This window comes from Pelodiscus sinensis, chromosome 7 (genome assembly GCF_049634645.1).
Source record: "Pelodiscus sinensis isolate JC-2024 chromosome 7, ASM4963464v1, whole genome shotgun sequence".
NCBI classification, from domain to species: Eukaryota; Metazoa; Chordata; order Testudines; family Trionychidae; genus Pelodiscus; species Pelodiscus sinensis.
Window position 1 is genome coordinate 74,725,883 of NC_134717.1, and position 15,430 is coordinate 74,741,312.

Below are 15,430 nucleotides of genomic sequence, written 5' to 3' on the forward strand. Positions count from 1 at the left end.
TGCAGGGGGTTGGATTGTGACCTAGGGCAGGAAATTGGGATACAGGAGGGGGATGCAGGGATTTGGGTTGTGAGCTAGGGCAGGAGGGGACTGTGATCTGGGGCAGAGGATTGGGGTGCTGGATCCGGGAGGGTACATGGATATAGGAGGGGGCAGAGGATTTGGGTATGTGGCGAAGGGGGTAGGAGTGGGGGGCAGAGGGTTGGGGAAGAGAGAGCCTGGGGTGCCAGAGGTTGGCTCTGCCAGGAGACTTACCAGCCAGAAGAGGTTCCTGAATCAGCCTCCCTGCCTGCCTCGCTCAGCACAGGCTGGAGCCCCTTGTGCTTGTGGCTACCTGTTATTGAAACGGGCAGCTCTTATTGGCCAGTTTCTGGCAAGAAAACAGCCAATGGGATTGTGCTGGAAACAGGAGCAGCTCCTAATGCTTTCCCCACCCCCATCCGGACTCACAGTTTTTAAAGAAAGACCGGCCCACAGTCGTGTTTCTGAGCGGCGTGCGGGTAGGGTGAGGCAGGCGGGGAGCTTGCCTGGGGCTCCCCGCAGCCTCCGCAGGTCGGATCTGGTGGCTTGGTTGGCTGGATACAGCCCGCAGGCCATATTTTGCTCAGGCCTGGATTATAGGGTCAGGCCCACTGACACCAGATAATGCTAGACTTCTGGCTGGTAAGTCTAGCAAAACCCTAGGTGAATTTTTTGAAGATTAATAATTGTAGCGCCAGTTCCTCAGGAGGTGTACATCAGCATAGCTTCGCTGGCTTCAATGGAAGTACGCTGCTTTACACAGGCTGAGAATGGGACCCATTAAATATGCATCGGCCCTGAGCCAACCAGTGCTGAAGTTGGTGAACGCAGAGGAAATTGAGCCCTTCGCAAGATCAGACCCATGTACATGAGAGGGGAAAAAGCAGGAACCCAGAACAGGAAGCACACTGTCAGCACCGGTGACATAACCAAGATACTGAGGGACATGATCAGAGTTTTAATATGGCGTGTTTGGGCAGAGCTCCGTAATTTACTTGTGGTTAGATGCAGGCACCCAAAACTTGTGATCATAATGATGTAATCGTGCCACTGGGCTGCCCTGGTGTGTGACCTTGTATAAAACGGGAACTGATCTCCCTTGTGAAGCACTTGGAGATCTACTGGTGAAACCCCTGTTAAGAGCTCGGTAATATTAGTTGTCAGTATATAGAGAGGCGTTTGATATGTGATTAGGAGTTCAGAGTCCTGGTTCTGTCACTGACTCATTCTGTTGCTTTGGGTAAGTTAGGGCCAATACTGTAAAAGTTTTTAGCACCCCCAGGCAGCACCAACTTCTCAAACAAAGCCAGTGTGTTGGAGGATTCTGGAAATCTGGCCCTGTTGCAATCTGTGTCGGAGCCAAGCTCTTTTGGAAAAGCTGGCCCCAGCTGCAGGTGCTCAGTGCCTAAAACCTGGCCCAGAAACTGTTGCTCCCTGTCTCGGGGCCTGTTTTTCCCATCTCTAAAATGGGGATGAGGAGACAGTTGTGGCAGGAGTCACCAGCTGTCACAGTTAGTGTTGAGAATGGCTAATCGGCAAGCTAAACCAGAGGTTTCCTACTGCCAGTCCACCACTGCTAGCTGTTGGGCTGCGGCGGCTGCCGGATTTCAAGCCACAGTAGCACAGCTCCGGCAGCCATGGTGGGTGAGGCAGTGGCAGGAGGAGGTGGGGAAGGTGACACCTCCTCCCCTCCTTCCTCCTCCCCGCCAACCCGTTCGCGCTTGGGGAGGGAGGGGGCACGAAGGTGGAGGGAGTGCACATACCACCAATGGCCGCTCCCCCTGCCCTCATGGCTGCGTTTGCCAGCAGCCGTGCTGGGGCTGAGGAGGCTGCAGGAGGCACCTCCCTTCCCCTTCGGTAATTGCAGCCGGCCGGGGCTCCCCACTCCCCACCCCCCATGCCCATGCAGCTGCTTTTGCTGGTGGTAGAGCTGGGGTTGAGGCAGCAGCAGGAGAAGGTGGAGAAGGAGGCACCTCCCTCACCCCTTGGTAATAGTGGCTGGGCAGGGCTCTGCGTCCCCCCTTCTAGCCATGGGGGCGCAAAGGGGGAGGGAGTGCATGCTGCCAACGGCCACTCCCTCTGCCCGCGTGGCAGTAACAGCCACACTCTCTAGAGGGGCAGCCTCACTCTGGGCAATGTGGGGTGGGGCGAGGGCAAAGGGGTGTTGGGTGAGGGCTGATGGGGTCATGGGTCAAGTGTTGGCATGGGCTGTAGGGGTCAGATGTTAAAGGGTCAAAGGGCATGGGGTGTAGGGATGAGGTGGACAAAGCGTGTTAGGCAATAGGAAGCAAGGCGCTGAGTTGGGGCAAGTGTCCAGTGTCTACTTTCACTTTTGAAAAAGCGAAGAAGATATGCAAATTAGCACCAAATTTGCATATCTCCTTTTGGAAGGAAACCTGTAGTTTAGACATGCCTTTCATGAGTGAAAGATACCAGTTCTGATGAAACAGTGGTGGCTGGAGCAGCTCCCTGCCTGCCACAGGGAGGCAGTTACCCAGTTAACAAGTTAAAAATTATGTTTAACCTATTAGTGAATTAAATGGGATTTTACAATCCTAGTCACTATTGCAGCTAAGTTTTCCAAGTTGTTTTTCTTAGTGGGTGAGCAGTTTTGTAGCCTTACAAAAAAAAAAAAAAGGTTTGTGTTTGTTTGCTGTAGCTGGAGGGAGACTTTGGTTAGAATCAATTTGTGAGACCAAGCTGCTCTCTAGGGCAGTGGTCTCCAACCTTTTTACACCCAAGATCACTTTTTAAATCTCAGAACAGGAGAAGATCTACTGCCCTGCCCCTTCTTTGAAGCCCCGCCCCTTCCTTGAAGCCCCACCCTCTCTATTCTCCTCCTGTCCATCACTTGCTATCCCCAGCCCTTACTTACACACTCTGATAAACAGCTTGGCTGTGTCTACACTGGGCCACTTATTCCGGAAAATCAGCCGCTTTTCTGGAATAAGCTGTGAGCTGTCTACACTGGCCCTTGAATTTCCGGAAAAGCAACAACGCTCTACTGTACAAAATCAGCCACTATTCCGGAAAAACTATTCTGCTCCCGCTCGGGCATAAGTCCTTATTCCGGAACACTGCTCCGGAAAAGGGCCAGTGTAGACAGCCCAGTAGTCTTTTCTGCAAAAAAGCCCCGATCGCGAAAATGGCGATCGGAGCTCTTTTCCAGAAAAGCGCGTCTACATTGGCCACCGACGCTTTTCCGGAAAAAGGGCTTTTCTGGAAAAGCAGCCTGCCAATGTAAACGCTCCTTTTCCGGAAAAACTGAAAACGGAATAGTATTCCGTTTTAAGCATTTCCGGAAATTCATGCCAGTGTAGACACAGCCTTAATTTTTAAATTATGCGATATATAAAATTAAAATCACGTGTTTATAGTTATGAAATAAATGGTCTGGTTTTTATTCATGCTAGTTAAATCTAAAATGAAGCATTTAGAATTATACATTTTGTGGGGACAGAGTTCTGCGGCTGGGGGCAGGGAAGAGGGAACAGGGTGCTGGGAGGGCAGAGGGCAGGGTTCTGCAGCTGGGGACAAGGTGCCAGTGGGGACAGAGTTCGGGGAGTGGGGACGGGAATAGGGACAGAGTTCTGTAGCCGGGGACAGGAGAGTGGGGACAGGGGAATGGGGACAGCATTCGGGGAGTGGGGACGGAAGTGGGGACAGCGTTCTGTAGCTGGGGACAGGGGAGTGGGGACAGGGGAGTGGGGACAGAGTTCTGTGGCTGGGGAGTGGGGTCTGGGGAGTGAGGAGTGGGGTGCCAGTGAAGGCAGAGAGTCCCCTGCATCTGCCTCCTCCCAGGATTCCCCCCCCCCCCGAGGGAAACCAGCGCGTACCTGCCCTGGGGCCGACCCTCCTGCATGTGCCAGGAAACCCCACGCGCGCGCCTCCCCCGGGGCTGACTCACCCCTCCTGTGCGGTGCAGGAAGCTGATGCTCCCTCCCGCAGTGCACCCGGCAGAGCAGCTGGCGCACTTCTGGAATCGCCGGAAGTGGTGCTAAGCTGCGGGAATTCTGTCCATCCGCGGGAAGCCTCCATTTTCACTTGAGGTAGGTAGTGGGGCTTCTCGGGGGTGGGAGGGAAATGGGGGTGGGGCGGACAGGACGCCTCGTGATCGACCTGTTGGTGACCACGGTTCTAGGATCTAGGAATCAGTGGGTTGAGATTGCCCTGAAGGTGGAGGTTGCCTGCATGTGTGTGAAGTTACGCTTTGGGAATATACCCATGCCCTGATTCCTCTTCCTCCTCCTCCTCCTCTGACCTGAAAGGGCCTACAGCCTGTGTTTGCTCCCTGGAGGGGCAAGGCTGGTGTCAGAACGGGATATTGGTCTCGGAAGGGGCACTAAATACCTGTTAATTCCTGGGTAAGGTTCAGCCGGTGAGCATGAGATCTCTGAGAGTTTTTCCCTTGGTGCAGATTATTTTAATTGTTTTCTTTTTTGTCTTTTTTTGGGGGTGGGAGCATATCTGTTCAGTCCCATATTTCTTTTTCTTTTTTTGAGCTGTGTCCAGCCACCTTAGGATACATCTATACTAGCTCCCTAGATTGATCCCGCGCTTGATTTGCATGTTCCCGGCCGGTTGCCATTTTAGAAATTGACTAGCCCGAAGTAACTGCCTGGGTCTACACGCAGCAGTGAAACGGGATTCCAATTTAAAGCCCTAACTCGAATTAGCTGGTATTCCTCCTGCAATGAGGTTTAGCAGCAAATTCGAATTAGGGGCTTTAAATCGGATATTTAAATCCCGGGCTTGATTTGCAATTCCGGTTGCCCTCATTAGCCTCCCTAGATTGATCTGGGGGCTAGTGTAGATGTACCCTATGGTATAACTAAGCCTTTACACCCATCATGAAAGAAATAATTTGTTATAATTGAAGCCTGCAAAGGTCTTTCTCTCTCTCTGCACTGAAGAAGCTCCTTAGTTTGGAAAGTACTTCAAAACAAAGAAAATTGGAGGGCTTTGGTTATTTTCTCCTCCCGTGTGTTAGTCACAGCCAGGATATTAGTGCGTGTAGGGTGGGTGCTTCCTAAAATAAAGCTTGGAAAAATCCGGCCACTCTCTGCGCTGCCCTTCAGACGCAAGGGTGCAGCAATAAAGCCAGGAGTAAAAGGGGAAAGTGAAAGAGAGACGCTCTGATTAAGAGCAGCCAAACTATTTGGAAATAATTGTAATAGCCTGTCTGCTCGCCATTTCTTCCTTTCAGCACTACGAGTGCAGCTGCTGTTTTCCTACTGCTGCTCTTCAGTCCCATGCAGTGGGATTGGGTATCTGCTATCTGAACCGGGAAGCAGCATCCAGTTTGAAAAGAGCATGCTGCTTCTGTGAAAGGTTGCCATTCTGTCACATTGCATTGCATAAGCCATGCAGCCATGCACGTGCCAAGTTTTATTTTTGCTCTCAGGAGAGACTTGAACCAGCCTCCCATAGATGAGAAATGATTATTCCCCATACGCCACAGTCACGTGGCTGTTCTGCCCAGTCCTTTGTAATTGCCATTTCTCTGTTCACTATGTACTGTTTGCTTGGAACACCCAGCTCGGTAGCTTCAGTGTTGCTTGAATTACTGCATTCTACGGCCACCTTTTCCAGTGACACATCCCGTCCCCAGCTCTGTTTCTCTTTGGACTATTAAAAGCCCCCTCCAGCGATGGTCTTCTGAAATCTCCCATCCATCGCTCTGCTGAACTAATGGTGCTGAAGGATTAGATTGAGCAGAACTGCCTTTGAATTCCAAGTCTTTTCTGTATAAACAGGGCCAAACCATCACATAGGCTCCCATTACAAACAAAAGAACCTCTCATTTGAGTTGTAACAGCTTGACCAAGTCAACATTATCTAAAAATATACATACATAAGAAACAGCCCAGCATTGTTTTTTTCTGTCGACTTTTTCTGAACGTGAAATACAGTTGATTTGTGAATAATCCAATGGATTTGCTATCTCTGACTGTGATGATTTCACATACAGTATTGGCTTTAACAAGAATACTTGTAGCCCCCTCTGGTGGTATCATGCCATACAAGACAAATATCTCAGGAGAGTCTGGTCCTTGCGAGAGGTGGCTGGCTGTTCAAAGAGATGACGAGCAGAATGAAACCAAGGATAGGCCTGAACCACAGAGTTTGGACTTTCCCACAGTTTGGATCTAAAGATGTGGCCTCATCTTGAATGAAAACTGTTCTCAGAAAAGGGTACGGTGTAACGAACTATGGGAAATTCATGCAGATTTCCATGAGATGAGGTGGACAGAGTATAAAGGGACAGTGCCACCAGTCTTGTGCTGATCTGACCATCATTTAATTCACTTACACATGTCTCATAGTTTATTTTAAAGTTGGTCTACCCATCCTGGAAAATATCAGTTTCCCCCAAGGAGAGTAGCAGCATTGACAGATTGCCAAATGCTCTGCTGCTGATTTTTTGTATTCCAGTAGCACCTAGAGTTCTCAACGAAGATCAGGACACCATTAAACTAGACTGTACCACCTCCACAGAGAGGACAGTCTAATAGGCTAGATAAATAAAGGATGGGAGGGGAAAGAGAAGTAAAGTGTCTTGACCCGGGTTATATAGTTGTTCAGTTACGGAGTCAAGAGTAGAATCCATTACTCATGACTCCTGGATCAACCAAAACACTTCTCCCTTGCCCATGAGAACAACCATGCTTTTGTGTGATCCATTGCAGCTGTGGGTGTTCTGATGTGGGATGAGATTCCGTCAGGCACATCAAGCCAGAGTTATTAGCCTGCAGGGTCCTGTTGTAGTTGCATAAGTCTCTCTTGATATTTCTAGCAAGCTAGGCACTGAAACAAGCAAACAAAAATATTCTGCTTCCTTAGCAAGCAGGTTGAGTCCTATAGATTTTAATATCCTGCATGGTCACAGGCAGAGAGTCAGTGCAAAGTGGGTGTGAGCGCCTACAATCCAAACCACAGCTAACAACTATAATTTTAGGCCCACGTGTCCTTGACCATATCTCTTCACACAAGAACATAACATTGCAAGAAGCCTTCCTTCCATCAGCAGAGGTTAAAGAGCAGACAAGTTAACAATTATAGGTGGCTAATTAGTAAATGTTTGAAAAATGTGCATAATTAAATCAATAGTAAACATTTTAGAAACAAAGCTATTTCTTTCTGAATTGAGAAAATCCCTAGAAAATAGAAATGTGTGAATAGTGTTAGAGAAAGATGTGTTTTGTGGAGATGTAGTGCAGTGGGAGGAGTTCAATTTTAACTGGGAAAGGAAGGGAAATCATAGCGGAAACATTTGTGAAGGCATTTGGTTCTTGTAGATTTATGGGTTGGACAGGTAGAAACAGCGTTTTGAGCTAGGGCAGTTCAAACCTCAACAGTGTCTACAATGGAATATGTAGCAAAACTGGGACATATTGTAACTGAACTTTGCCACAATCCCAATCCCCTTTAATAATTCCTAGATAGGTAGGTGCATTTGCCAAAATTTCAACAGCAAGCGAACCAACCCTGTTGGCATTTAACATTCCATTCGTCTTCAGAGTTAACGCCTGTTGAAATGAATGGGACACTTCATCTTGCTCTTCAAATTCTGTTGTGGACTGTTGACTATCTATAGACATATGCAGCCAGCTTTGGGCCAATTTTTGCTTGTGTTCTCAGTCGTGCATCCTTAAGTGATTGTTTGAATTCTTCAGACACCAGTGGGGCAGAAGAAATGCTGCGATGGTTTATTATCCCACCATGCTGCTTTACCCAGCCTGCTGGGGATGCAGGAAGGTCAGATTTGGTATCCCTGTTAGAACTGTTAGAAATTAAGGTCCTGATTGTGGCCTTAGACAATGGCCCTGAGAGCCTCAGAGACATACTTCTAAGTCACGGTCCTTCCCTTGTTTATCTCTTGCTCTCAGGGATAGTGATTTACTGCTAGGCGATCCTGTCAGTACATTACTACTTACCCTGTTCTGGCTCAGCATCTCTGGGTAGAGAAGAAGGGAACAGAGCCAAGGCACTATTCACCTATTGCAGGGAGAGGTAAGCAAATGAGTAGCTTTACTTACTTCTGGATCTGGGTCTGGACCCAAGATCCAGACAGTCCAGTGGAGGCATAAGGGAAATTTCTTCCAGTCACTCTCTATCCTTACCATATTTCTTCTGTACTTTCTCTTGTATCCTGTATTGATCACACTTAATGAAAATCCAATGTAAAAGTAATAAAGCAATCTAATTAAAACAAATGGACAATAACCACAAAGAGTGAAATACTCGTGCCTAGGGGTCAGGATACCTGGGTTCTGTTTGTGGCAATGCTCCAGACTTGCTGTGAAGCCTTAGGAGTATCACCCATCTCTTCTTTTTGTGTCAGTTTCTCCTTCTATAAAATGGGGATAATAATGCTTCTGTGTCTCAGAGCGCTGTTATGAGGATTAATTAATTATTATTTGTAGAGCTCTTTTGTGCCATAAGTATAAAAAAATCTTCTTTAAGGGCCTGATCCCTGAGAACATAAGAACGACCATACTGGGTCAGACCAAAGGTCCATCTAGCCCAGTATCCTCTCTGCCGACAGTGGCCAATACCAGATACCCCAGAGAGAGGGATCACAATAGATAATCCTCATTTGATCCCTCCCCTGTCACCCACCTCCAGAGAAACAGAGGCTAGGGACCCCATTCCTGCCTATCCTGGCTAATAGCCATTGATGGACCTAACCTCCATGAATCTATCTAGCACTTTTTTGAACCTTATTAAAGTTCTATCCTTCACTGCATCCTCTGGCAAGGAGTTCCATAGGTTGACTGTGCATTGAGTGAAGAAAAACTTCCTTTTGTTTGTTTTAAGCCTGCTGCCTATTCATTTCATTTGGTAACCCCTTCTTCTTTTATTGTGGGAATAAGTAAATAACTTTTCCTTAATCACTTTTTCCACACCAGTCATGATTTTATAGACCTCTATCATATCCTCCCTTAGTTTCCTCTTTTCTAAGCTGATAAGTCCAAGTCTTTTTAATTTCTCTTCATTTGGGACCTGTTCCAAACCCCTAATCATTTTTGTTGCCCTTTTCTGAACCTTTTCCAATGCCAATATATCTTTTTTGAGATGAGGTGACCACATCTGTATGCAGTATTCAAGATGTGGGCGTACCATGGTTTTATAAAGGCAATAAGATATTTTCGGTCTTATTCTCTATCCCTTTTTTAATGACTGCTAACATTCTATTTGCTTTTTTGACTGCCACTGCACACTGAATGGATGTTTCCAGAGAACTATCCACTATGACTCCAAGATCTCTCTCTTGAGTTGTTGTAGCCAAATTAGTCCCCAACATATTGGCTGTGTCTACATTGGCACCCTTTTCCAGAAAAGGGATGCTAATGAGACAAGTCGGAATTGCAAATGCCGCGGGGGATTTAAATATCCCCCGCGGCATTTGCATGAACATGGCTGCCGCTTTTTTCCGGCTCGGGGCTTTGCCGGAGAAAAGTGCCAGTCTAGATGGGGATCTTTCAGAAAATAAAGCCTTTTCTGGAAGGTCCCTTATTCCTGATTTTAAGAGGAATAAGGGATCTTCCAGAAAAGGCTTTATTTTCCGAAAGATCCCGTCTAGACTGGCGCTTTTCTCCGGCAAAGCCCCGAGCCGGAAAAATGCGGCAGCCATGTTCATGCAAATGCCGCGGGGGATATTTAAATCCCCCGTGGCATTTGCAATTCCGACTTGTCTCATTAGCATCCCTTTTCCGGAAAAGGGTGCCAATGTAGACACAGCCATTGTGTATATATAGTTGGGATTATGTTTTCCAATGTGCATTACTTTACATTTATCAACATTAAATTTAATTTGCCATTTTGTTGCCCAATCACTTACTTTGGTGAGATCTTTTTGAAGCTCTTCACAGTGTGCTTTGGTCTTAACTATCTTGAGCAGTTTGGTATCATCTGCAAATTTTGCCACCTCACTGTTTACCCCTTTCTCCAGATCATTTATAAATAAGTTGAATAGGATGGGTCCCACGACAGACCCTTGGGGGACCCCACTAATTACCTCTCTCCACTCAGAAAACTTACCATTTATTCCTACCCTTTGTTTCCTGTCTTTTAACCAGTTAACAATCCACGAAAGGACCTTCCCTTTTATCCTATGACAACTTACTTTACTTAAGAGCCTTTGGTGATGGACCTTGTCAAAAGCTTTCTGGAAATTAAGTATTCTACATCCACTGGATCCCCCTTGTCCACATATTTGTTGACCTCCTCAAAGAATTCTAGTAGAGTAGTAAGGCATGATTTCCCTTTACAGAAATCATGTTGACTTTCCCCCAACGAATTATATTCATCCAAATCCTACTGCTATCACTAGAAGCTTTTCCACGGACTTTTAGGGTCATTCAGTCTGTCCTTTAGAGAGATTCCAAGTATTTTTGCTGTATGTAATTTATTTATGTGATTTGGACATTAATTTATGTATGAGAGAAAGGAGGGACCTTCAGTTAACATCCAGGACTGGAAGTTAGGAGATCAAGATTCTGTTTCTGCCTCCATGATTGGCTTACTGCATTCCCCTTGGGCAGATCATGTAGGGCGGTTCAGTTTCCCCGTTGTAAAAGAGAAGACAATATTTAGCTCGTAGCTTGCTCTAAGCATAAAAACCCAAAAGCTGGAATTCCTGCTGAGGGAATCCATGGGAATCCATGTCAGAATGTCATACAACCTCAGGTGGAAGTGCTAGGCACCCAATGAAGTGCTCAGATATGAACAGAGGCCAAGAAGTCTTCTTCTGATCAGGCATGACTTTCACCAACATGTGTGAAATCTGCAATAAGCATAGGCAGCAGAATGCCATAGACTCACTGGGCCCTGAGGAGAATTTTGATTTTCCTTGATCCAAGATCAGCACAGATCTATTTGTTTAAATGGGAGAAATTATCTCTTAGGAGGAGACCAGCACTCAAGAGTATTTGAAATGCCAGCTGCTACACAGCACTTTGAGTAGCCATGTAGTAACACACGGAGTGTAAATCAGTCTGTGTGCCATGCGATTCCAGATGAGCTAATAACAGATATTGCCTACAGTATGTGATTAGCTTATTTTAGATAAACTGACATATTAGTTGGAGCACTCTGTGTCAGGCCCTCGCTATGCCGGGTTAGTAGAAAAATCATTACAAATAGCAAAGAACTTTTTTTCTTTAAAGAGAAAAGCCCTTTGCAGTTCCTGGGATCCACATGAAACGGTGTTGAACTATTGCAACTCAGGCAGCAGTGAAAGTAACTTAGCATTTCTTACAGGTACTTTCCTATTGCAACTCGGGTCCCTGCCAGCTCTTTAAATAACTCCCTTGCTGACTTTTGCCGCAGCTCAGCCAGTTCTTGCTGGAGCTGTGCACCAGGGTACACCTACATACATTCATTTCTGAACTCAGGACTTTTATATTTTAATGGAAAAAGTAATTTTCAGATGAAGGTTGCCAATATCTAATTAGCTTCTAAATCTAAAGCCAATTAATCCTGAAGTAGTGAGGAAACTCTCAGAACAAACCCCTAAACCAAGGGTGTCAGTTACCTCTCTCTTGGAATGCGGGACAGGATGTTAGGGCACATCTACACAGCAGCATTATTTCGAAATAACAAAATGTGCATCTACGTAGCAAGCCATTATTTCAAAATAATGTCGAGATGGAGGACTTCTTACTCTGACTTCTGTAACCCTCATTTCACAAGGAGTAAGGGAAGCCAAAGGAAGTGCGTTCTTCCTTCAACTTCCTGCTCTGTAGACAGCGCCAAAATCCAAAATAAGCTCTTTTGACTTTTGCTACACAATTGACATAGCTGAAAGCTGTGTAGCTTAATTCGACTTTTGCCCTGTGGTGTAGATGTGCCCTTAGAGTGCAATCAGAGAGTGACTGAGCAACTTGTCTTCTGCACCAAATTATATGTCAATCCTACAGAAGAAACAGAAGATCCGCAAATAAAAGCAAGGAACAAAGTGACTCTTTCCTGCGGACATTCAGAATTCCCCTTTGCTGATTCAAGGAGCACAGTCCCACTTAGTTCAGTCACTGATTGTAAGAAATGCAGGCTGCATTTCCCAGACCTTGCTAGGTGCTTTCACAAGACATTGTAGAAGGAACTTCTAAGAGAACAAGAAAAGGCCAATGGACTGGAAATTCAGAGCGAATAGTTATTGACAGACATCCAGTAAGAGCTAAAATGTCAGGGGGTTCAGGGTATCTACTCTGACATCTTTCCAAGGACCACTGTTTGATTTTGCATACTAATGTAATGTTTTATTCCATGTTTATTAAAATGAAAGAGGAAGCTATATCAGTAGCCCCAGGAGTTGGGATACTGGCCCTGACATTTGACAAGGAGGTGGCTAGCGGCAGGAAATAAATACTGGTCCCTTATCAGCATGCTCGTGTGTCACATAATTATTGGAGGCAAGAACCAACTAGTATTATGCGTTTTTCTGTAACTTGCTTAAAGTTATGTTGCCCCATTTTCTCTCTCTCTCAAACGTTTTTCCTGCCGCGCGACAATCAGGCTCTGGGGTTTGGGGAGGATAGCAAGCAGTGCGTGCAGCCCCCTAGTATTTCTTAATATTTCATTTGTTATTGTTGTTTTGATTTCTTTGATTTTCCTACCATGCACCTTCCAGTTTCAGGCAAGTGGTCAAGGAGTGAGACCTCTTTCTGTCTCTTTAAGTATGGCAACTTGGAATATTCCTGCCCGCCCATGTCCCCTCCTTCTTCTCTCTTTTCATCTGGATTCTGGAGCTGTGAGGGCTATAGTAATAGAGTGTCAGAGGACGTAATTGATTCCTCACACACGGAGAGAATTCTCTTGCCTTTAGTGTCAATGGAGCTGAACCAAAGCCTTGGAGGGTGAGAAAGGCGTGCAAATACTCCCTGGATGAGCTTTCAGGGCAAAACAGACTCGTGTGTGTGTGTGTGTGTGTGTGTGTGTGAGAGGGGTCGGGGGGAAACTGAGACTTAGTCTACACTTGCAATTAAACGTCATTCACCATTCACATGTGCTTAAAAAAATACCCCCCCCCCCCCAAAGTTTTGCTGTAACTAGTACAAGTGTAAAGGCCACTTTGTTGGCAGAAGCTCTTTCCTGTAGACAAAGTGAAAGCAGCTCCTGGGAACCAGAAGTATTTTGTCAGCAAAAGTGCTGACAAACAGCATTTATACATGCTAGCTTTATTCGACACAGTATTTAAGTGACACAGCTGGGTTGTGTAGTGTAGCTATAGCCTGAGTGAGGGTACATCTAGACTACATCTGTTTGTTGGAAAAAGCTACGCAAAATGGAAAGAAAATATTTCTGAACAAAGAAGTCGCAGGGCATTGTTTGTGGGGGAAATGGGGAAATTTCAGTTGCCTGGATGGGTAGATTATAGTCATCCCACTTCCAAATGGTCCCTCTGTAAGAGGAAGTATTTTGATCTACTTCACATTCCCACACACTGCCCCTGCTTTTGTCCAAGTTTGTTCCTCTCTGTCCTTGCTTACTTTAGACTGTTTTAACAGTGAGAAGTCCTGTGGCACCTTAAAGACTAACACATTTATTTGGGCACAAGCTTTCATGGGCCAAATCCCACTTCATCATCTGACTCTATTCCATAGCTCCTAGGTGAGTAATCAGGCCCCCATCTATGGAGGAGACATGACATCAACTCAGTCTGTCTCTGAGCTTCTGCCTTGTACTTTTCTTCAGTGAACCTTCTGCTACTTATTATTATCTCTTATTTATTCTATTTCTTCTGCTAGTGAGCAAGCGCCAGTGAGCGGTGACAGTAAAATGAAATAGGAAACAAAGTCCAATTTTCTCCACAGATGGATTGTAGCAGAAGCAGGGAGGTGCAAATGTAGTTTCTCAAGTGTCTGTGTGTCAGGATGGGCTGTGAGTTGTTTCAATTCTATTACAATATTAACAAAGAAGAACAATGTGGAAGCTGGGGGTGATCCTTGAAGTATTTAATCTGCTTTATTCCTGTTTTCATTCTGGTTTCTTGTTTCTGGAATACTAAAGACTTTTGGCAACGAACAAGCCCCAGAGCTAAAGTTAGAAAGGTGGGGAATTTATAGAGATGGCTTTAGAGACAGAAATAAAATTAAACAGCCATATGTAGTCCCGAATAACAGCCTGCAGAAAACCTCTAATGTGCACATTAGCACATCTTATTTTCTTACATAATGAACAGTTTCCCGGCTATGTCCCAGATGCCAGCTCTTCTCTCCTCCAAGGCCGCTCGGTTGAGATCTGCCACAGGAACGCAGCCTGAAGAAGAGATCGTAAAAGATGTGGGGGCTGTATTCAGAGTTCATTTTGGTGGGAGGCAGTGGATGGGAGGCAGGAACTAAATTCTCATCTGTGTCTAAACTGGCCAAAGAAGCAGTTTTAAAATCTTTGATTCTCCTTTCTATGTGGTATGTTTGGCTGGATTTCACATAATGTACCATAACAGCTAGAAGAAGCTCTACCTCAGCACTACTATCATGGCAGTGAAAAACCCAAAGATTATGAATAGAAGTTATTTGTGGCTTCCTTGTAGTTATTTGAGGCCGTTTGGAAGCAGTTTTCCAGTGTGTTTTGGGTTATTCTCTCTCTCTCTCTCTTTCCCACCTGACTGAATGGCTAGTTTTTCTTATTGATTTCTCAGAAATTCTGGTTATGTAGGTTAGGACGATTTGAGAGAATAGCCCAAAATAGAGTGGAAGAATTGAGTTCACAAAACCCTGTTGCAGGGTTTGACTCACTACCACGGTGCCTCCTGTCAGTTATGCTGGGAGTTAACTCTATCGACCCCCCCCCCCCCCCCCCGCTCCTCTCCACACACTCGCTACTAGCAGTGTTTCGCTACCATCGCTTCCACTCTATTCCCTGTCTGCACCTGCATGGATCCCAACTTGTGCCATCTACCTTGGGGCACATCCCTCCGCCTGAACCTCAGCACCATTGCCTGTCCCCTCTCCTGGCGGAGCAGCAACCCCTGGTCTTGTCATCTGCCTCAGGTGCCTGCTGCAGCCCTCAGTCTAGCCACTCACTCCAGCCTCTTGCTGCCCCTCCTCCAGCTCTTTAACTCCACCAGCTTCCCTGGGCCACTTCTCCGTAGTCCCAGCATCTTTGGCTCCCATCCCAAACTCTCTTCTCCCAGGGCTTCGAGCCTGCCAGACAGCCTCCTAGGTCTGCAGCTCCTTACAGAAGTCTTACTTCTTCCCAGGGCTGCCCTTTTATCACGGTGCCCTAATTATCTTCAGCCCCATTTGGTGGCTGCCTGCCACTCAGACTCCTGCGGTTGGTTTTAACTCTTGTAGGGCTAGTGTCCTAACAGAAACCCCATAATACCATGCCTGCACCACACAGCCTTAGGCCTGATTCCCCTCTCACTTACCCCAGTTTCAAACCATTGTAACCCCATTGACTC

At 46.2% G+C, this 15,430-nt stretch overlaps 1 protein-coding gene across 6 annotated transcripts in view; it reads left to right on the forward strand.

The window, feature by feature from the left end:
- Positions 1-15,430, forward strand: part of NRP2 (neuropilin 2) — a 131,431-nt gene that overhangs the window by 21,929 nt on the left and 94,072 nt on the right. The window lies entirely within an intron of this gene.